Here is an 8,618-nt window from a genome sequence, read left to right on the forward strand (position 1 = left end):
AGATACAAGCATTATCTACAGAATACAGAAGATAGAAGAGAGAATCTCAGGTATAGACAATAAAATAGAAGAAATTGCTACATCAGTCAATGAATGTATGAAATTTACAAAATTACTGACTGAAAACATCAAGGAAATCTAGGATACCATGAAAAAAAACTATCCTAAGAAAAATAAGAATAGAAAAAGGGGAAGAGTCCCAGGTACAAGCCCGGGAAAATATTTTTTACAAAATCATAGAAGAACACTTTCCCAACCTAAAAAAGAGATACCTATAAACATACAAGAGCACCAATTAGACTGGACCAGAAAATCCTCCCACTACATAATAATCAAAATACACAATCTATGAGACAGAGAAAGAACATTAAAAGCAGCAAGGAAAAAAGGGCAGGTAACATACAAAAGCAAACCTATTGGAATTACACATGAATTCAAAACAGAGATTCTAAAAGCTACAAGGGCCTGAACAGATAGCTTGTAACATCTAAAATACCACAGATAACAACCTAGACTACTATACCCAGCAAAACTCCCAATTGCTGTAAATGGAGAAAACAAAATATTTCAAGAAAAATTCAAATTCAAACAATATCTATCCGCAAATTCATCCTTACAGAAAATATTAGATGGAAAACTCCCACCCACAAAAGATAATTACATCCAAGGAAACACAGAAAATAAATAATTCCATACTAGCAAAAGCAAGGGAAGTACACACACACTAACACCAAAACCATCAAAATAATAAATAATAATAATTGGTGGTGTTCTTTCCACCAATGGAAAGGTCATCTCAACTAAACCTAAACAGAGAAATAACAAAATTAGCAGATATTATGAATGAAATTGACATAAAAGACGTCTATAAGAACATCAAAATAATAGGAAAACATAATTACTGTTATTAATATCATTCAATTCCCCATTAAAAGACACATGCTAACAGAATGGAGGCATAAACAGTATCTATCAATCTGTTGAATACAAGAAACAAACAACAGTAATAAAGACAGACATTACTCAGAATAAAAGGCTGGAAAAACGTTTTTGAAGCAAAAGGACTCAAGAAGTAAGCTGCAGTAGCCATTCTAACATCAAATAAAATAGAATTTAAATCAAAATGAATCAAAAGAGACTTCGAAGAACACTTCATACTCATCAGAAGAAAAATCTACCAAAATGATATCTCAATTCTGAACATCTGTGTCCCAAACACAAGGGCATCCACACTTGTAAGAGAAACATTGCTAAAGCTTAAATCACACATTGATCCCCACACATTAATAGTGGGAGAATTCAACACTCCACTTCCACCAATGGAAAGGTCATTTCAACTAAACCTAGACAGAGAAATAATGAAATTAACAGATATTATGAATGAAATTGACACAAAAGACATCTATAAGAACATCTCACCCAAATACAAGAGAATGTACCTCTTGTAAGGACCTCATTGTTCCTTCTTCAAAATTGAACATGTAGTTGGTCTGTCACGAGGCAAGACTCAACAGATACAAGAAAATTGAATTAATGCCTTATATTAGAAAACTATGGATTAAAGATGGATTTCCACAACAGCAGACCCACCACAAAGTTCATACACTCATGGAAATTGAAAAACTCACTACTTAATGATCTCTGGGTCAGTAAAGAAAGAAATTAAGATATTTCTACAATTCAGTGAAGTGAAGGCACAGCATACCCAAATTTATGGGACACAATGAACCCAGTGCTAAGAGCAAAGTTCAAAGCTCTAAGTATCTACATAAAGGAATTTGAAAGTTTTTATACCAGCAAGTTAAAAGTACACCTAATACCTCTAGAAGAAAAAAAAAGAATCAAGCATACTAGAAAGAAGTAAAAAATAGAAAATATTCAAAATCAGGGCTGAGATCAATCAGTGAGAAACAAAGTAAACAATATAAAGACTCAAAGATACCAAGAGCTGCTCTTTGAGAAATTCAACAAGGTAAGCAAACCATTAAACAAAAGACAGAAAGACGGTATTCAAGTAAACAAGATCAGAAATGAAAGGGAGACATAACAACAAACACTGAAGAAATTCAAAGAATCATTAAGTCTTACTTCAATAATCTGTACTCCACAAAATTGGAAAACCTTAATGAAATGACCAATTAATAGACAGAAACCACTTAGCAAACTTAAATCAAGATCAGGTAAATGGTTTAAACAACCCTATAACCCCTAAAGATGTATGAGCAGTCATTAAAAGTCTCCCAACCATAAAAGGCCAGGCACCAAATGGTTTAATTGCAGAATTCTACCAGACTTTCAAAGAAGAGATAATATCAATACTACTCTAAATATTCCACAAAATAGAAATAGAAGGAGCACTGCCAAACTCACTCAATGAGGACACAGTCACCCTAATCCCAAACCTACACAAAGAATGAACAAAGAAAAAGAAGTTCAGATTATTCTCATGAACTCTGATGCAAAAATACTCAATAAAATGCTAAAAAAAAAATGGAATACAGGAACACATCACAAACATCATACACCATGATCAAGTAGGCTTTACCTCAGGAATGCAGGGATGGTTTAATATACAGGAATCCATCAACATAATTCACTCTATAAACAAACTCAAAGAAAAACAATTACATGATCATCTCATTAGATGCTGAAAAAGCCTGTGACAAAATCTAACACGTCTTCATGATAAAAGTATTAAAGAACTCATGGATACAAAGGACAGACCTAAAAATAATCAAAGCAATATACAGCCAGCCAATAGTCAATATCAAGCTTGATGATACTTTGTTATGTTTGCAGACAGGAGTCTAATATTGCTGTGGTCTGAGAGAGAAGCCTGAGGTCTAGACCTAAGCTTCCTGGCACATATGTAATTCGTGTGCAGCTTGGTCTTCATGGCTCTGAGCTGTTTCACTTCAAGATGTCTGTGGTTCCTGAAGTCAGCTTTTGTGTCTTAGTTGTAGAACATCAGATTTATGTCGATGAAGGACTATTTCCTTTTCCAGGACATGGCACTAATTGTTGTTGCAACATACAGTGCTAGGAGATTCATTTTTATAACATTTGTATTCCAACTGTGTAATACCAACTCAATGAGAACATTCCAGAATTATATTAGACAAAACACTGCACACCCATCAAATGTGAACTTTCAGTTCTGCAAATAACCTAAAAGAGAAAGAGTTGACTGTTTGTACAAGGATAGAGGTCAAAAGATTGCTTTACATTCCTCTAATTAAACAGATCGTGTGCCCTAAAAAATAAAAGTACATGTGTTGTAGATATCCCTGGTGCTGTTTGCATTTTTATGTTAATTCTGCTTTCCCAGAAAGGGCTGCCAGTGATGAGAAGTAAATCAGGACTTCTTGTGAACCTTTCCCTAATGATTTCCAGGAACCAATCACTGGTCGAGGAGTAGGTTGGACTTCCGGGTTGGAGAGAGAAAGAGATGAGGCAGGAGAAAGAAACTTCCTTTTGGACTGGCGAGAAGGTGAGGTCAAAATGTAGGTAGTGGATGTAGGTTCAGGTGGCAGATCCGTTGGGACCTGCGACCACACTTACCCTTACCACACTCTTCACAGCCATCTTCGCACTAATCCCAAACGACATTTAAACAATCGTAGCATTCTTTACATCCAGCCAACTAGGACTAATAATAGTAACTTAGGAGTAAACCAACCAAATCCTACATATTTGCACGCACGCATTCTTCAAAGCCATACTTTTCATATGCTCTGGCTCAATTATTCACAACCTCAGCGATGAACAAGATATCCAAAAAACAGGAAGTATAATGAAAATTATACCACTCACCTCATCATGCTTCATTATTGGTAGTTAAGCTTTAACAGGAATACCATCTCTAACAGGATTTTATTCAAAAGACCTCATTATTGAAGCCCTAAATACCTGCAACACAAACGCCCGATTTAACAGAAAATTTAACTTAGAATGGCTTACAAATAGGATAACAGTTGCTGCACCCAACGATTGTGTTGCCTGTTAATTCTGAACTAAGTTTATGTGGTGTTTTCCTTCACATGGTGACTCAACTGGGTTCCAGAGAGAAAGGTACGGCAGCAAAGTCTGGGTTTGCAAGAAATGCACCCCAAAAGGCCGTGGAAATTTGGAAGCGTGGGGCTGACGTGGCAACAACCTACTATGAGGGAGAGATTTTGGAGCTCTGGGTCAGAGAGTCTTCAAAGATGAGAACAGGCCTGCCTGCCCACTGCCAGAGGTAGTGTGGAATTCATTTTGTAATATTTCATGAAACATATATCTCCATGTTGGATTAGTCAACTGATAATCCATGAATGGTATCTGAAAGTCTATATTTCTCTGTATTTGTATTCAAATACTAGAATGCATGTAGAGTAAGCAAATATTTCATCTATCACCCATAATTTACATCATTTATTTATATGATTAATAATTTTGAAATTCTATTATCAATGCATTGGCACTTATATTGAATTTATTTTGTTATATTTTAGGTTAGACATTTTACAGCAAGCACATTGACACTAACTACAAAAAGTGTTCTTAAAGTGAGCTAGAGGAAGTTGGATTTTTTTTTCTTAATTGTGAATTTCAACAAGCCAACCATTACTGCCTCCTGGCAGTTGAATAAGATGTCCACTTGTCAAAAAAGATCACATCATTCAAGACAGGTACTGCTTGCCTTGCTGATAGAAATAGGACAGTTGTGAAATATTAAAGTAGTAAGAAAATAAAACCTGTATTGTAAAGTCCTTGGTATATGCACGCTGTCTGTCATGGTTATTTTAAGTGCTCCCCTTAATGACACTTTTACACACTTATAGATGCCTTATACCCAAAACCTCAATAGAATCTAATGAATCTAACTTTTACCATGACCTGTCATTCCCTTAAAGTGACTATAACGGTATCACATGTGGTTTGTCACCCTGAGCATGCTTAATTTCTCTGCTCTCCACTCCTGCAATTCAACCTGTCAATTTGGCAGGAAAGAGGGTCAGGAAAATCCCATGCTGCCTTCTTGTCCACTCGGTCAGTATTGTAACAGGGTGCATTACGCACAGTATGGGAAACAGGGATATAGAGACACTGATATTTAATTCTCATATGATACCAAAATCATTATGAGACCCTGGTGATTTCCAGAAAGAAAGCTCTTGAAAATATGGTTAACAAATGTGGAATGTTCTCATGTTCAGTCTGTTGAGTGGGCACAAAGCCTTGACTATGCAGTTGTATGTGTGCGAAGACAGAGTGAAAATAGCATGCAACCATCAATCATGTCTAAAATGTAGCTTGCCTTACAAGTCTACAGTAACCAGAGGACTGGAATCCAAATATATCCAACTAAGAAAAGCAGTCCATTACCCTGTCTAATCTTAACTGAGAATATGTGATAAGTTGATACTTAAAATTTTCTAGATGCACCTTTGAACAAGTGGAGTCTTAAAATACTTCTTCCTTTTATTTGAGCAGAGGTTGAATAAGATTTCGCCTACTCTGCTTAAATATTCTTCCAAAACAGGATGGCTTGAATAAATACAACATTGTGTTGCTCACCTAAATTCCAAGAATCAGCACCCGCTATACAGTAGACTACCCTACTTCCTTCTAAAAGTACTCGTTTTTATATAACACCAAATTCCCCTGTCTACTTCCTGTTCAAATCACAAAGGTGGAAAAGATCCACTGCTTTACACACACACACACACACACACAAACACACCTCTACAACTACCACTGGAGGGAGTAAGCTATTCTATGGTTGAGGAACAATCTTTGCTGACAGGTAGATGTTGAAGACTAAAACAAAATCTAAAGTATAAAGATTTTGTTTTGTAATGTGTAAAAAAACATGCCTGGAACATATCATTTACATAGATTATATCTGCGATGTACATAGAAATGACAACCCCAAACTAAGACACAGTTGGAGGCTGGGTATGTAGCATGCTTTCAGTCTTAGCACCCACAGGCTACAACAGAACGATTGCAAGTTTGAAGTCAACCTTAGCTACTTAGAAAATTCTGTTTCAAACTCCAACCCTGAAAAACTGGAGAAGTTTTATTCCTTATTCTTTATTCTCTGGCTGTTACCAAGTAACAACTTATTCCCACACTTATTCCTATCAGGATGAGCTTCTTCATTACAGATCTAAAACCAATGAAAATAATCAAGCAAGGGCTGAGACCTCCACACCTTCAAGCTGAAATAAATCAGAATAAATTGATTATTACAGGTATTTTGTCAAGGGAATGAGTATTAATTGACTCCATAAGCAAATTAATTTGGTAACTTAAATTTATATATGAGCCTATTTCAATGAAAAGTTCTAAACTGGAATTTCCAATTTCCTGAAAATACCAACTAAAAGATTCTAGACGTAATGATGAAGAACATGATTGTATGTAAAACAGACATGGAATTGAGGTCTGATTCTGCCATATAGGTATCTTACAGTACCTATCAGAGCCTTTTGTGAAAGGGAAAATAAAGGATCATTATTATACAGCAGATGTGACTGTTGAATTTGGCCATATAGTAAACTGCTTATAGTGAAGTTTAGAGTGAAGTTAATAAAACTGCTAACGCTAGCTATGTTTATTGCCATTCATAATTGTAACCATTATCATAATGGATGAATGTCTATTTAATCTTAACAAAATAAGATACTGAAATCAGGATTGTGCTATTTTCTTATTATTTCTGTATTGAAATTGTAAAGTTAATAAAAAAATACCATTAGAAAACATGATATTGAAACAAAATACATGCTTCTTTTTGTTTATTTGCTCATCTATTTATTTGTTTTTAATGGAACTGTAGATTAGACTTAGGATTTTATTCATGCTGCGTAAAGAAAGTAACAAGGAACAATATCCCAGCTGTTGCTGAATATTTCATTTTGAGACAAATTCTCACTACGTTTTGGCCATGAACTCACTGTTGTAGCTCAGGGAGCCCCTGAACTTTGATTCTCCTGCCTCTTCTTCCAGGGTAATTAGGATCACAGGTGTATACCACTAGGCCTGTCAAAGTAAGATGTTTCTTAACTCCAATGTGTGGCTAGTTTTCTGAAGGAAAATGTTCAGAAATTATTTTCAAGCCATCAAACATTTCAGTTGCACAACTACAACAACCAAGTGTTTATTGCGTCTTTGATACGTTTGGAATTCTTCATTTTTAGCCTTTGTACAAATTCTCCCTGGCAAGAAAGAAAACACTTTCTGACACGAGATGCTGAAGATCGATAGCTATTTCCCAAAGTTTATGGTATAATTAAAATGGGTAGCAGGAATAATTTTCTCTTCAAACCCTAAGGCAAAGCCTAGAATTATTGACTTAGTCAATGTTATGTAGTGGAACATTTTTCATTATGTTTATGGATAATATAAATAAGTTTATGTCCTTTACATGTAAGTTTGTTAAGTTAGAAACACTAAAGAGGAAATATCCTTCACATCAGCAAAGCCTTCATTGTCTAAAAACCTCTTTAAGGTATATTTTATAGAGATAAATCTGTACTCTTTAATAATCATGTGTGGTCACTTAAAATTCAAAGTGAAGGTTAATGGTCAAAATATTCTTGAATTTAGTGGAACCCATTTACTTCAGACTACTTCTGCAGGGCTTTATCACCTCTAATAAAAATGCCAGGAATGTATGTATGATGGAAATATCATAGGAAGGTGAGTGGAGGCAGGACAAGAAAAATCAGGATGAATTCTTATAGAATGCTCTATATACAGGATTGTAAGTGCTGCTATAAGCATCCAAGAGAAAGCAAATATATCACCTATAAGAAAAACTATTCAAAAACTTTATTCATTCCAGTAGTAAGATTTAATAGTTGCTAGTTTTCAATGTGGATAAATGCTAATATTTGTAATAATTTTCTAGATTGTTCTGTTTTTTATTATGTCTCATCATTTAAAATGCTACAGGAGGAAACTGACTATCAACAGGTAAACACAAGCAGAGCTTAATTGAAAGGCAGCTCTTTATGCTGGTGATTCTTTATGTTTTATTTTTTAGTCTCTTTTATTATTTAGATTACAGATTGAAATTTAATTTCTGATTGTTTTTTCTTTAAAATATACAAATTTTGCCTGTGCAAAAATCTAGTATTTATTACTTTCTCCTACTAGGAAAGAAAAGCTTTATCCTCAAAAATAAAAACAGAAGAACATGTCCAGTTTCCAGAAAAAGCAGGACTATATTACTTGCAGAAAAGAGGTAGAATGCATGAGAGCTAAGCCGTGATGCTCAATATGCCCAGAATAAAAACCTGCATAATCAATGGCAAAGTCTAAAACCTGGGAGTTTCCTTAGCTGTCCCCTTCTCTTGTCTGTCATTATAGGAGATAACCTGCAATAATACAATGCAATGTAGAATAACTACCAACAAGGTATAACAGCAGCATGGTAGAAGCCAGAGATTTGGTCATGGACATTCTGAAGCCTCCTTGACTCCTGCACATCAGGTTCTGTGAATAGGTATGACTTCATGATTGCAGTAGGTTTTATGGAAGGTAGAAGTAAAGAATGAAAACTAGTAAAGCACCCATCTCAGTCTAAGATACCCCAGCTACTTCAGAGCACACATTAGTTCATAAGA

This window comes from Grammomys surdaster, unplaced genomic scaffold (genome assembly GCF_004785775.1).
Source record: "Grammomys surdaster isolate TR1022 unplaced genomic scaffold, NIH_TR_1.0 62, whole genome shotgun sequence".
Classification (NCBI taxonomy): Eukaryota; Metazoa; Chordata; class Mammalia; order Rodentia; family Muridae; genus Grammomys; species Grammomys surdaster.